The following is a 14,051-nucleotide window of genomic DNA, read 5'->3' on the forward strand; positions in this document are numbered from 1 at the left end:
TCAACACTAAAACAAGTGCGAAAAGTGGTTTTTCAACACTAACACAAGTGCGAAAAGTGGTTTTTCAACACTAACACAAGTGCAAAAGTGGTTTCCTGCACCAACACAAGTGCGAAAAGTGGTTTTTCAACACTAACACAAGTGCGAAAAGTGGTTTTTCAACACTATCCCAAGTGCAAAAAGTGTTTTTCCACACTAATACAAGTGCAAAAGTGGTTTCCTGCACCAACACAAGTGCGAAAAGTGTTTTTTCAACACTAACACAAGTGCGAAAAGTGGTTTTTCAACACTAACACAAGTGCGAAAAGTGGTTTTTCTCCACTAACACAAGTGCAAAAGTGGTTTCCTGCACCAACACAAGTGCGAAAAGTGGTTTTTCAACACTAACACAAGTGCGAAAAGTGGTTTTTCAACACTAACACAAGTGCGAAAAGTGGTTTTTCCACACTAATACAAGTGCAAAAGTGGTTTCCTGCACCAACACAAGTGCAAAAAGTGGTTTTTCCACACTAACACAAGTGCGAAAAGTGGTTTTTCAACACTATCACAAGTGCAAAAGTGGTTTCCTGCACCAACACAAGTGCGAAAAGTGGTTTTTCAACACTAACACAAGTGCGAAAAGTGGTTTTTCCACACTAACACAAGTGCGAAAAGTGTTTTTTCCACACTAATACAAGTGCAAAAGTGGTTTCCTGCACCAACACAAGTGCGAAAAGTGGTTTTTCAACACTAACACAAGTGCGAAAAGTGGTTTTTCAACACTAACACAAGTGCGAAAAGTGGTTTTTCCACAGTAATACAAGTGCAAAAGTGGTTTCCTGCACCAACACAAGTGCGAAAAGTAGTTTTTCAACACTAACGCAAGTGCAAAAGTGGTTTTTCAACACTAACACAAGTGCAAAAGTGGTTTCCTGCACCAACACAAGTGCGAAAAGTGGTTTTTCAACACTAACACAAGTGCGAAAAGTGGTTTTTCAACACTAACACAAGTGCGAAAAGTGGTTTTTCAACACTAACACAAGTGCGAAAAGTGTTCTTTCCACACTAATACAAGTGCAAAAGTGGTTTCCTGCACCAACACAAGTGCGAAAAGTAGTTTTTCAACACCAACACAAGTGCGAAAAGTGGTTTTTCAACACTAACACAAGTGCGAAAAGTGGTTTTTCAACACTATCACAAGTGCAAAAAGTGTTTTTTCCACACTAATGCAAGTGCAAAAGTGGTTTCCTGCACCAACACAAGTGCGAAAAGTGGTTTTTCAACACTAACACAAGTGCGAAAAGTGGTTTTTCAACACTAACACAAGTGCGAAAAGTGGTTTTTCAACACTAACACAAGTGCGAAAAGTGGTTTTTCAACACTAACACAAGTGCGAAAAGTGTTCTTTCCACACTAATACAAGTGCAAAAGTGGTTTCCTGCACCAACACAAGTGCGAAAAGTAGTTTTTCAACACCAACACAAGTGCGAAAAGTGGTTTTTCAACACTAACACAAGTGCGAAAAGTGGTTTTTCAACACTATCACAAGTGCAAAAAGTGTTTTTTCCACAATAATACAGGTGCAAAAGTGGTTTTTCAACACTAACACAAGTGCAAAAGTGGTTTTTCAACTCTATCCCAAGTGCAAAAAGTGTTTTTTCCACACTAATGCAAGTGCAAAAGTGGTTTCCTGCACCAACACAAGTGCGAAAAGTGTTTTTTCAACACTAACACAAGTGCGAAAAGTGGTTTTTCAACACTAACACAAGTGCGAAAAGTGGTTTTTCAACACTAACACGAGTGCAAAAGTGGTTTGCTGCACCAACACAAGTGTGAAAAGTGGTTTTTCAACACTAACACAAGTGCGAAAAGTGGTTTTTCAACACTAACACAAGTGCGAAAAGTGGTTTTTCAACACTAACAGAAGTGCGAAAAGTGGTTTTTCCACACTAATACAAGTGCAAAAGTGGTTTCCTGCACCACACTAGTGCGAAAATTGGTTTTTCAACACTAACACAAGTGCGAAAAGTGTTTTTTCAACACTAACACAAGTGCGAAAAGTGGTTTTTCCACACTAATACAAGTGCAAAAGTGGTTTCCTGCACCAACACAAGTGCGAAAAGTGGTTTTTCAACACTAACACAAGTGCGAAAAGTGGTTTTTCAACACTAACACAAGTGCAATAAGTGGTTTTTCAACACTAACACAAGTGCAAAAAGTGTTTTTTTCACACTAATACAAGTGCAAAAGTGGTTTCCTGCACCAACACAAGTGCGAAAAGTGGTTTTTCAACATTAACACAAGTGCGAAAAGTGTTTTTTCCACACTAATACAAGTGCAAAAGTGGCTTCCTGCACCAACACAAGTGCCAAAAGTGGTTTTTCAACACTAACACAAGTGCGAAAAGTGGTTTTTCAACACTAACACAAGTGCGAAAAGTGGTTTTTCAACACTATCACAAGTGCAAAAAGTGTTTTTTCCACACTAATACAAGTGCAAAAGTGGTTTTTCAACACTAACACAAGTGCAAAAGTGGTTTCCTGCACCAACACAAGTGCGAAAAGTGGTTTTTCAACACTAACACAAGTGCGAAAAGTGGTTTTTCAACACTATCCCAAGTGCAAAAAGTGTTTTTTCCACACTAATACAAGTGCAAAAGTGGTTTCCTGCACCAACACAAGTGCGAAAAGTGTTTTTTCAACACTAACACAAGTGCGAAAAGTGGTTTATCAACACTAACACAAGTGCGAAAAGTGGTTTTTCAACACTAACACAAGTACAAAAGTGGTTTCCTGCACCAACACAAGTGTGAAAAGTGGTTTTTCAACACTAACACAAGTGCGAAAAGTGGTTTTTCAACACTAACACAAGTGCGAAAAGTGGTTTTTCAACACTAACACAAGTGCGAAAAGTGGTTTTTCCACACGAATACAAGTGCAAAAGTGGTTTCCTGCACCACACTAGTGCGAAAAGTGGTTTTTCAACACTAACACAAGTGCGAAAAGTGGTTTTTCAACACTATCACAAGTGCAAAAAGTGTTTTTTCCACACTAATACAAGCGCAAAAGTGGTTTACTGCACCAACACAAGTGCGAAAAGTGTTTTTTCAACACTAACACAAGTGCGAAAAGTGGTTTTTCAACACTAACACAAGTGCGAAAAGTGGTTTTTCAACACTAACACAAGTGCGAAAAGTGGTTTTTCAACCCTAACACAAGTGCGAAAAGTGGTTTTTCAACACTAACACAAGTGCGAAAAGTGGTTTTTCAACATTATCACAAGTGCAAAAAGTGTTTTTTCCACACTAATACAAGTGCAAAAGTGGTTTCCTGCACCAACACAAGTGCGAAAAGTAGTTTTTCAACACTAACACAAGTGCGAAAAGTGGTTTTTCAACACTAACACAAGTGCGAAAAGTGGTTTTTCAACACTAACACAAGTGCGAAAAGTGGTTTTTCAACACTATCACAAGTGCAAAAAGTGTTTTTTCCACAATAATACAAGTGCAAAAGTGGTTTTTCAACACTTACACAAGTGCAAAAGTGGTTTCCTGCACCAACACAATTGCGAAAAGTGGTTTTTCAACACTAACACAAGTGCGAAAAGTGGTTTTTCAACTCTATCCCAAGTGCAAAAAGTGTTTTTTCCACACTAATGCAAGTGCAAAAGTGGTTTCCTGCACCAACACAAGTGCGAAAAGTGTTTTTTCAACACAAACACAAGTGCGAAAAGTGGTTTTTCAACACTAACACAAGTGCAAAAGTGGTTTCCTGCACCAACACAAGTGTGAAAAGTGGTTTTTCAACACTAACACAAGTGCGAAAAGTGGTTTTTCAACACTAACACAAGTGCGAAAAGTGGTTTATCAACACTAACACAAGTGCGAAAAGTGGTTTTTCAACACTAACACAAGTGCGAAAAGTGGTTTTTCAACACTAACACAAGTGCGAAAAGTGGTTTTTCAACACTAACACAAGTGCAAAAGTGGTTTCCTGCACCAACACAAGTGCGAAAAGTGGTTTTTCAACATTAACACAAGTGCGAAAAGTGTTTTTTCCACACTAATACAAGTGCAAAAGTGGCTTCCTGCACCAACACAAGTGCCAAAAGTGGTTTTTCAACACTAACACAAGTGCGAAAAGTGGTTTTTCAACACTAACACAAGTGCGAAAAGTGGTTTTTCAACACTAACACAAGTGCAAAAGTGGTTTCCTGCACCAACACAAGTGCGAAAAGTGGTTTTTCAACATTAACACAAGTGCGAAAAGTGTTTTTTCCACACTAATACAAGTGCAAAAGTGGCTTCCTGCACCAACACAAGTGCCAAAAGTGGTTTTTCAACACTAACACAAGTGCGAAAAGTGGTTTTTCAACACTAACACAAGTGCGAAAAGTGGTTTTTCAACACTATCACAAGTGCAAAAAGTGTTTTTTCCACACTAATACAAGTGCAAAAGTGGTTTTTCAACACTAACACAAGTGCAAAAGTGGTTTCCTGCACCAACACAAGTGCGAAAAGTGGTTTTTCAACACTAACACAAGTGCGAAAAGTGGTTTTTCAACACTATCTCAAGTGCAAAAAGTGTTTTTTCCACACTAATACAAGTGCAAAAGTGGTTTCCTGCACCAAAACAAGTGCGAAAAGTGTTTTTTCAACACTAACACAAGTGCGAAAAGTGGTTTTTCAACACTAACACAAGTGCGAAAAGTGGTTTTTCAACACTAACACAAGTGCGAAAAGTGGTTTTTCAACACTAACACAAGTACAAAAGTGGTTTCCTGCACCAACACAAGTGTGAAAAGTGGTTTTTCAACACTAACACAAGTGCAAAAAGTGGTTTTTCAACACTAACACAAGTGCGAAAAGTGGTTTTTCAACACTAACACAAGTGCGAAAAGTGGTTTTTCCACACTAATACAAGTGCAAAAGTGGTTTCCTGCACCACACTAGTGCGAAAAGTGGTTTTTCAACACTAACACAAGTGCAAAAAGTGTTTTTTCCACACTAATACAAGTGCAAAAGTGGTTTACTGCACCAACACAATTCCGAAAAGTGTTTTTTCAACACTAACACAAGTGCGAAAAGTGGTTTTTCAACACTAACACAAGTGCGAAAAGTGGTTTTTCAACACTAACACAAGTGCGAAAAGTGGTTTTTCAACACTAACACAAGTGCGAAAAGTGGTTTTTCAACTCTATCCCAAGTGCAAAAAGTGTTTTTTCCACACTAATGCAAGTGCAAAAGTGGTTTCCTGCACCAACACAAGTGCGAAAAGTGGTTTTTCAACACTAACACAAGTGCGAAAAGTGGTTTTTCAACTCTATCCCAAGTGCAAAAAGTGTTTTTTCCACACTAATGCAAGTGCAAAAGTGGTTTCCTGCACCAACACAAGTGCGAAAAGTGTTTTTTCAACACTAACACAAGTGCGAAAAGTGGTTTTTCAACACTAACACAAGTGCGAAAAGTGGTTTTTCAACACGAACACGAGTGCAAAAGTGGTTTCCTGCACCAACACAACTGTGAAAAGTGGTTTTTCAACACTAACACAAGTGCGAAAAGTGGTTTTTCAACACTAACACAAGTGCGAAAAGTGGTTTTTCAACACTAACACAAGTGCGAAAAGTGGTTTTTCCACACTAATACAAGTGCAAAAGTGGTTTCCTGCACCACACTAGTGCGAAACGTGGTTTTTCAACACTAACACAAGTGCGAAAAGTGGTTTTTCAACACTAACACAAGTGCGAAAAGTGGTTTTTCAACACTAACACAAGTAAAAAAGTGGTTTCCTGCACCAACACAAGTGTGAAAAGTGGTTTTTCAACACTAACACAAGTGCAAAAAGTGGTTTTTCAACACTAACACAAGTGCGAAAAGTGGTTTTTCAACACTAACACAAGTGCGAAAAGTGGTTTTTCCACACTAATACAAGTGCAAAAGTGGTTTCCTGCACCACACTAGTGCGAAAAGTGGTTTTTCAACACTAACACAAGTGCGAAAAGTGGTTTTTCAACACTATCACAAGTGCAAAAAGTGTTTTTTCCACACTAATACAAGTGCAAAAGTGGTTTCCTGCACCAACACAATTCCGAAAAGTGTTTTTTCAACACTAACACAAGTGCGAAAAGTGGTTTTTCAACACTAACACAAGTGCGAAAAGTGGTTTTTCAACACTAACACAAGTGCGAAAAGTGGTTTTTCAACACTAACACAAGTGCGAAAAGTGGTTTTTCAACTCTATCCCAAGTGCAAAAAGTGTTTTTTCCACACTAATGCAAGTGCAAAAGTGGTTTCCTGCACCAACACAAGTGCGAAAAGTGGTTTTTCAACACTAACACAAGTGCGAAAAGTGGTTTTTCAACTCTATCCCAAGTGCAAAAAGTGTTTTTTCCACACTAATGCAAGTGCAAAAGTGGTTTCCTGCACCAACACAAGTGCGAAAAGTATTTTTTCAACACTAACACAAGTGCGAAAAGTGGTTTTTCAACACTAACACAAGTGCGAAAAGTGGTTTTTCAAGACGAACACGAGTGCAAAAGTGGTTTCCTGCACCAACACAACTGTGAAAAGTGGTTTTTCAACACTAACACAAGTGCGAAAAGTGGTTTTTCAACACTAACACAAGTGCGAAAAGTGGTTTTTCAACACTAACACAAGTACAAAAGTGGTTTCCTGCACCAACACAAGTGTGAAAAGTGGTTTTTCAACACTAACACAAGTGCAAAAAGTGGTTTTTCAACACTAACACAAGTGCGAAAAGTGGTTTTTCAACACTAACACAAGTGCGAAAAGTGGTTTTTCCACACTAATACAAGTGCAAAAGTGGTTTCCTGCACCACACTAGTGCGAAAAGTGGTTTTTCAACACTAACACAAGTGCGAAAAGTGGTTTTTCAACACTATCACAAGTGCAAAAAGTGTTTTTTCCACACTAATACAAGTGCAAAAGTGGTTTACTGCACCAACACAATTCCGAAAAGTGTTTTTTCAACACTAACACAAGTGCGAAAAGTGGTTTTTCAACACTAACACAAGTGCGAAAAGTGGTTTTTCAACACTAACACAAGTGCGAAAAGTGGTTTTTCAACACTAACACAAGTGCGAAAAGTGGTTTTTCAACTCTATCCCAAGTGCAAAAAGTGTTTTTTCCACACTAATGCAAGTGCAAAAGTGGTTTCCTGCACCAACACAAGTGCGAAAAGTGGTTTTTCAACACTAACACAAGTGCGAAAAGTGGTTTTTCAACTCTATCCCAAGTGCAAAAAGTGTTTTTTCCACACTAATGCAAGTGCAAAAGTGGTTTCCTGCACCAACACAAGTGCGAAAAGTATTTTTTCAACACTAACACAAGTGCGAAAAGTGGTTTTTCAACACTAACACAAGTGCGAAAAGTGGTTTTTCAAGACGAACACGAGTGCAAAAGTGGTTTCCTGCACCAACACAACTGTGAAAAGTGGTTTTTCAACACTAACACAAGTGCGAAAAGTGGTTTTTCAACACTAACACAAGTGCGAAAAGTGGTTTTTCAACACTAACACAAGTGCGAAAAGTGGTTTTTCCACACTAATACAAGTGCAAAAGTGGTTTCCTGCACCACACTAGTGCGAAACGTGGTTTTTCAACACTAACACAAGTGCGAAAAGTGTTTTTTCAACACTAACATAAGTGCGAAAAGTGGTTTTTCCACACTAATACAAGTGCAAAAGTGGTTTCCTGCACCAACACAAGTGCGAAAAGTGGTTTTTCAACACTAACACAAGTGCGAAAAGTGGTTTTTCAACACTAACACAAGTGCGAAAAGTGGTTTTTCAACACTAAAACAAGTGCGAAAAGTGTTTTTTCCACACTAATACAAGTGCAAAAGTGGTTTCCTGCACCAACACAAGTGCGAAAAGTGGTTTTTCAACACTAACACAAGTGCGAAAAGTGGTTTTTCAATACTATCACAAGTGCGATAAGTGGTTTTTAAACACTAACACAAGTGCAAAAAGTGTTTTTTCCACACTAATACAAGTGCAAAAGTGGTTTCCTGCACCAACACAAGTGCGAAAAGTGGTTTTTCAACACTAACACAAGTGCAAAAAGTGGTTTTTCAACACTAACACAAGTGCGAAAAGTGTTTTTTCCACACTAATACAAGTGCAAAAGTGGTTTCCTGCACCAACACAAGTGCCAAAAGTGGTTTTTCAACACTAACACAAGTGCGAAAAGTGGTTTTTCAACAATAACACAAGTGCGAAAAGTGGTTTTTCAACACTATCACAAGTGCAAAGAGTGTTTTTTCCACACTAATACAAGTGCAAAAGTGGTTTTTCAACACTAACACAAGTGCAAAAGTGGTTTCCTGCACCAACACAAGTGCGAAAAGTGGTTTTTCAACACTAACACAAGTGCGAAAAGTGGTTTTTCAACACTATCCCAAGTGCAAAAAGTGTTTTTTCCACACTAATACAAGTGCAAAAGTGGTTTCCTGCACCAACACAAGTGCGAAAAGTAGTTTTTCAACACTAACACAAGTGCGAAAAGTGGTTTTTCAACACTAACACAAGTGCGAAAAGTGGTTTTTCAACACTAACACAAGTGCGAAAAGTGGTTTTTCAACACTATCACAAGTTCAAAAAGTGTTTTTTCCACAATAATACAAGTGCAAAAGTGGTTTTTCAACACTTACACAAGTGCAAAAGTGGTTTCCTGCACCAACACAATTGCGAAAAGTGGTTTTTCAACACTAACACAAGTGCGAAAAGTGGTTTTTCAACTCTATCCCAAGTGCAAAAAGTGTTTTTTCCACACTAATGCAAGTGCAAAAGTGGTTTCCTGCACCAACACAAGTGCGAAAAGTGTTTTTTCAACACTAACACAAGTGCGAAAAGTGGTTTTTCAACACTAACACAAGTGCAAAAAGTGGTTTTTCAACACTAACACAAGTGCAAAAGTGGTTTCCTGCACCAACACAAGTGTGAAAAGTGGTTTTTCAACACTAACACAAGTGCGAAAAGTGGTTTTTCAACACTAACACAAGTGCGAAAAGTGGTTTATCAACACTAACACAAGTGCGAAAAGTGGTTTTTCAACACTATCACAAGTGCAAAAAGTGTGTTTTCCACAATAATACAAGTGCAAAAGTGGTTTTTCAACACTAACACAAGTGCAAAAGTGGTTTCCTGCACCAACACAAGTGCGAAAAGTGGTTTTTCAACACTAACACAAGTGCGAAAAGTGGTTTTTCAACTCTATCCCAAGTGCAAAAAGTGTTTTTTCCACACTAATGCAAGTGCAAAAGTGGTTTCCTGCACCAACACAAGTGCGAAAAGTGGTTTTTTAACACTAACACAAGTGCAAAAGTGGTTTCCTGCACCAACACAAGTGCGAAAAGTGGTTTTTCAACATTAACACAAGTGCGAAAAGTGTTTTTTCCACACTAATACAAGTGCAAAAGTGGCTTCCTGCACCAACACAAGTGCCAAAAGTGGTTTTTCAACACTAACACAAGTGCGAAAAGTGGTTTTTCAACACTAACACAAGTGCAAAAGTGGTTTCCTGCACCAACACAAGTGCGAAAAGTGGTCTTTCAACACTAACACAAGTGCGAAAAGTGGTTTTTCAACACTATCCCAAGTGCAAAAAGTGTTTTTTCCACACTAATACAAGTGCAAAAGTGGTTTCCTGCACCAACACAAGTGCGAAAAGTGTTTTTTCAACACTAACACAAGTGCGAAAAGTGGTTTTTCAACACTAACACAAGTGCGAAAAGTGGTTTTTCAACACTAACACAAGTACAAAAGTGGTTTCCTGCACCAACACAAGTGTGAAAAGTGGTTTTTCAACACTAACACAAGTGCAAAAAGTGGTTTTTCAACACTAACACAAGTGCGAAAAGTGGTTTTTCAACACTAACACAAGTGCGAAAAGTGGTTTTTCCACACTAATACAAGTGCAAAAGTGGTTTCCTGCACCACACTAGTGCGAAAAGTGGTTTTTCAACACTAACACAAGTGCGAAACGTGGTTTTTCAACACTATCACAAGTGCAAAAAGTGTTTTTTCCACACTAATACAAGTGCAAAAGTGGTTTACTGCACCAACACAATTCCGAAAAGTGTTTTTTCAACACTAACACAAGTGCGAAAAGTGGTTTTTCAACACTAACACAAGTGCAAAAAGTGGTTTTTCAACACTAACACAAGTGCGAAAAGTGGTTTTTCAACACTAACACAAGTGCGAAAAGTGGTTTTTCAACTCTATCCCAAGTGCAAAAAGTGTTTTTTCCACACTAATGCAAGTGCAAAAGTGGTTTCCTGCACCAACACAAGTGCGAAAAGTGTTTTTTCAACACTAACACAAGTGCGAAAAGTGGTTTTTCAACACTAACACAAGTGCAAAAAGTGGTTTTTCAACACTAACACAAGTGCAAAAAGTGGTTTTTCAACACTAACACAAGTGCAAAAGTGGTTTCCTGCACCAACACAAGTGTGAAAAGTGGTTTTTCAACACTAACACAAGTGCGAAAAGTGGTTTTTCAACACTAACACAAGTGCGAAAAGTGGTTTATCAACACTAACACAAGTGCGAAAAGTGGTTTTTCAACACTATCACAAGTGCAAAAAGTGTTTTTTCCACAATAATACAAGTGCAAAAGTGGTTTCCTGCACCAACACAAGTGCGAAAAGTGGTTTTTCAACACTAACACAAGTGCAAAAAGTGGTTTTTCAACACTAACACAAGTGCGAAAAGTGTTTTTTCCACACTAATACAAGTGCAAAAGTGGTTTCCTGCACCAACACAAGTGCCAAAAGTGGTTTTTCAACACTAACACAAGTGCGAAAAGTGGTTTTTCAACAATAACACAAGTGCGAAAAGTGGTTTTTCAACACTATCACAAGTGCAAAGAGTGTTTTTTCCACACTAATACAAGTGCAAAAGTGGTTTTTCAACACTAACACAAGTGCAAAAGTGGTTTCCTGCACCAACACAAGTGCGAAAAGTGGTTTTTCAACACTAACACAAGTGCGAAAAGTGGTTTTTCAACACTATCCCAAGTGCAAAAAGTGTTTTTTCCACACTAATACAAGTGCAAAAGAGGTTTCCTGCACCAACACAAGTGCGAAAAGTAGTTTTTCAACACTAACACAAGTGCGAAAAGTGGTTTTTCAACACTAACACAAGTGCGAAAAGTGGTTTTTCAACACTAACACAAGTGCGAAAAGTGGTTTTTCAACACTATCACAAGTTCAAAAAGTGTTTTTTCCACAATAATACAAGTGCAAAAGTGGTTTTTCAACACTTACACAAGTGCAAAAGTGGTTTCCTGCACCAACACAATTGCGAAAAGTGGTTTTTCAACACTAACACAAGTGCGAAAAGTGGTTTTTCAACTCTATCCCAAGTGCAAAAAGTGTTTTTTCCACACTAATGCAAGTGCAAAAGTGGTTTCCTGCACCAACACAAGTGCGAAAAGTGTTTTTTCAACACTAACACAAGTGCGAAAAGTGGTTTTTCAACACTAACACAAGTGCAAAAAGTGGTTTTTCAACACTAACACAAGTGCAAAAGTGGTTTCCTGCACCAACACAAGTGTGAAAAGTGGTTTTTCAACACTAACACAAGTGCGAAAAGTGGTTTTTCAACACTAACACAAGTGCGAAAAGTGGTTTATCAACACTAACACAAGTGCGAAAAGTGGTTTTTCAACACTATCACAAGTGCAAAAAGTGTGTTTTCCACAATAATACAAGTGCAAAAGTGGTTTTTCAACACTAACACAAGTGCAAAAGTGGTTTCCTGCACCAACACAAGTGCGAAAAGTGGTTTTTCAACACTAACACAAGTGCGAAAAGTGGTTTTTCAACTCTATCCCAAGTGCAAAAAGTGTTTTTTCCACACTAATGCAAGTGCAAAAGTGGTTTCCTGCACCAACACAAGTGCGAAAAGTGGTTTTTTAACACTAACACAAGTGCAAAAGTGGTTTCCTGCACCAACACAAGTGCGAAAAGTGGTTTTTCAACATTAACACAAGTGCGAAAAGTGTTTTTTCCACACTAATACAAGTGCAAAAGTGGCTTCCTGCACCAACACAAGTGCCAAAAGTGGTTTTTCAACACTAACACAAGTGCGAAAAGTGGTTTTTCAACACTAACACAAGTGCAAAGGTGGTTTCCTGCACCAACACAAGTGCGAAAAGTGGTTTTTCAACACTAACACAAGTGCGAAAAGTGGTTTTTCAACACTATCCCAAGTGCAAAAAGTGTTTTTTCCACACTAATACAAGTGCAAAAGTGGTTTCCTGCACCAACACAAGTGCGAAAAGTGTTTTTTCAACACTAACACAAGTGCGAAAAGTGGTTTTTCAACACTAACACAAGTGCGAAAAGTGGTTTTTCAACACTAACACAAGTACAAAAGTGGTTTCCTGCACCAACACAAGTGTGAAAAGTGGTTTTTCAACACTAACACAAGTGCAAAAAGTGGTTTTTCAACACTAACACAAGTGCGAAAAGTGGTTTTTCAACACTAACACAAGTGCGAAAAGTGGTTTTTCCACACTAATACAAGTGCAAAAGTGGTTTCCTGCACCACACTAGTGCGAAAAGTGGTTTTTCAACACTAACACAAGTGCGAAACGTGGTTTTTCAACACTATCACAAGTGCAAAAAGTGTTTTTTCCACACTAATACAAGTGCAAAAGTGGTTTACTGCACCAACACAATTCCGAAAAGTGTTTTTTCAACACTAACACAAGTGCGAAAAGTGGTTTTTCAACACTAACACAAGTGCAAAAAGTGGTTTTTCAACACTAACACAAGTGCGAAAAGTGGTTTTTCAACACTAACACAAGTGCGAAAAGTGGTTTTTCAACTCTATCCCAAGTGCAAAAAGTGTTTTTTCCACACTAATGCAAGTGCAAAAGTGGTTTCCTGCACCAACACAAGTGCGAAAAGTGTTTTTTCAACACTAACACAAGTGCGAAAAGTGGTTTTTCAACACTAACACAAGTGCAAAAAGTGGTTTTTCAACACTAACACAAGTGCAAAAAGTGGTTTTTCAACACTAACACAAGTGCAAAAGTGGTTTCCTGCACCAACACAAGTGTGAAAAGTGGTTTTTCAACACTAACACAAGTGCGAAAAGTGGTTTTTCAACACTAACACAAGTGCGAAAAGTGGTTTATCAACACTAACACAAGTGCGAAAAGTGGTTTTTCAACACTATCACAAGTGCAAAAAGTGTTTTTTCCACAATAATACAAGTGCAAAAGTGGTTTCCTGCACCAACACAAGTGCGAAAAGTGGTTTTTCAACACTAACACAAGTGCGAAAAGTGGTTTTTCAACTCTATCCCAAGTGCAAAAAGTGTGTTTTCCACACTAATGCAAGTGCAAAAGTGGTTTCCTGCACCAACACAAGTGCGAAAAGTGTTTTTTCAACACTAACACAAGTGCGAAAAGTGGTTTTTCAACACTAACACAAGTGCGAAAAGTGGTTTTTCAACACGAACACGAGTGCAAAAGTGGTTTCCTGCACCAACACAAGTGTGAAAAGTGGTTTTTCAACACTAACACAAGTGCGAAAGGTGGTTTTTCAACACTAACACAAGTGCGAAAAGTGGTTTTTCAACACTAACACAAGTGCGAAAAGTGGTTTTTCCACACTAATACAAGTGCAAAAGTGGTTTCCTGCACCACACTAGTGCGAAACGTGGTTTTTCAACACTAACACAAGTGCGAAAATTGTTTTTTCAACACTAACATAAGTGCGAAAAGTGGTTTTTCCACACTAATACAAGTGCAAAAGTGGTTTCCTGCACCAACACAAGTGCGAAAAGTGGTTTTTCAACACTAACACAAGTGCGAAAAGTGGTTTTTCAACACTAACACAAGTGCGAAAAGTGGTTTTTCAACACTAAAACAAGTGCAAAAAGTGTTTTTTCCACACTAATACAAGTGCAAAAGTGGTTTCCTGCACCAACACAAGTGCGAAAAGTGGTTTTTCAACACTAACACAAGTGCGAAAAGTGGTTTTTCAATACTATCACAAGTGCGATAAGTGGTTTTTAAACACTAACACAAGTGCAAAAAGT

The sequence above is a fragment of the Myxine glutinosa genome, chromosome 2 (assembly GCF_964187855.1).
Source record: "Myxine glutinosa chromosome 2, kmMyxGlut1.1, whole genome shotgun sequence".
NCBI classification, from domain to species: domain Eukaryota; kingdom Metazoa; phylum Chordata; class Myxini; order Myxiniformes; family Myxinidae; genus Myxine; species Myxine glutinosa.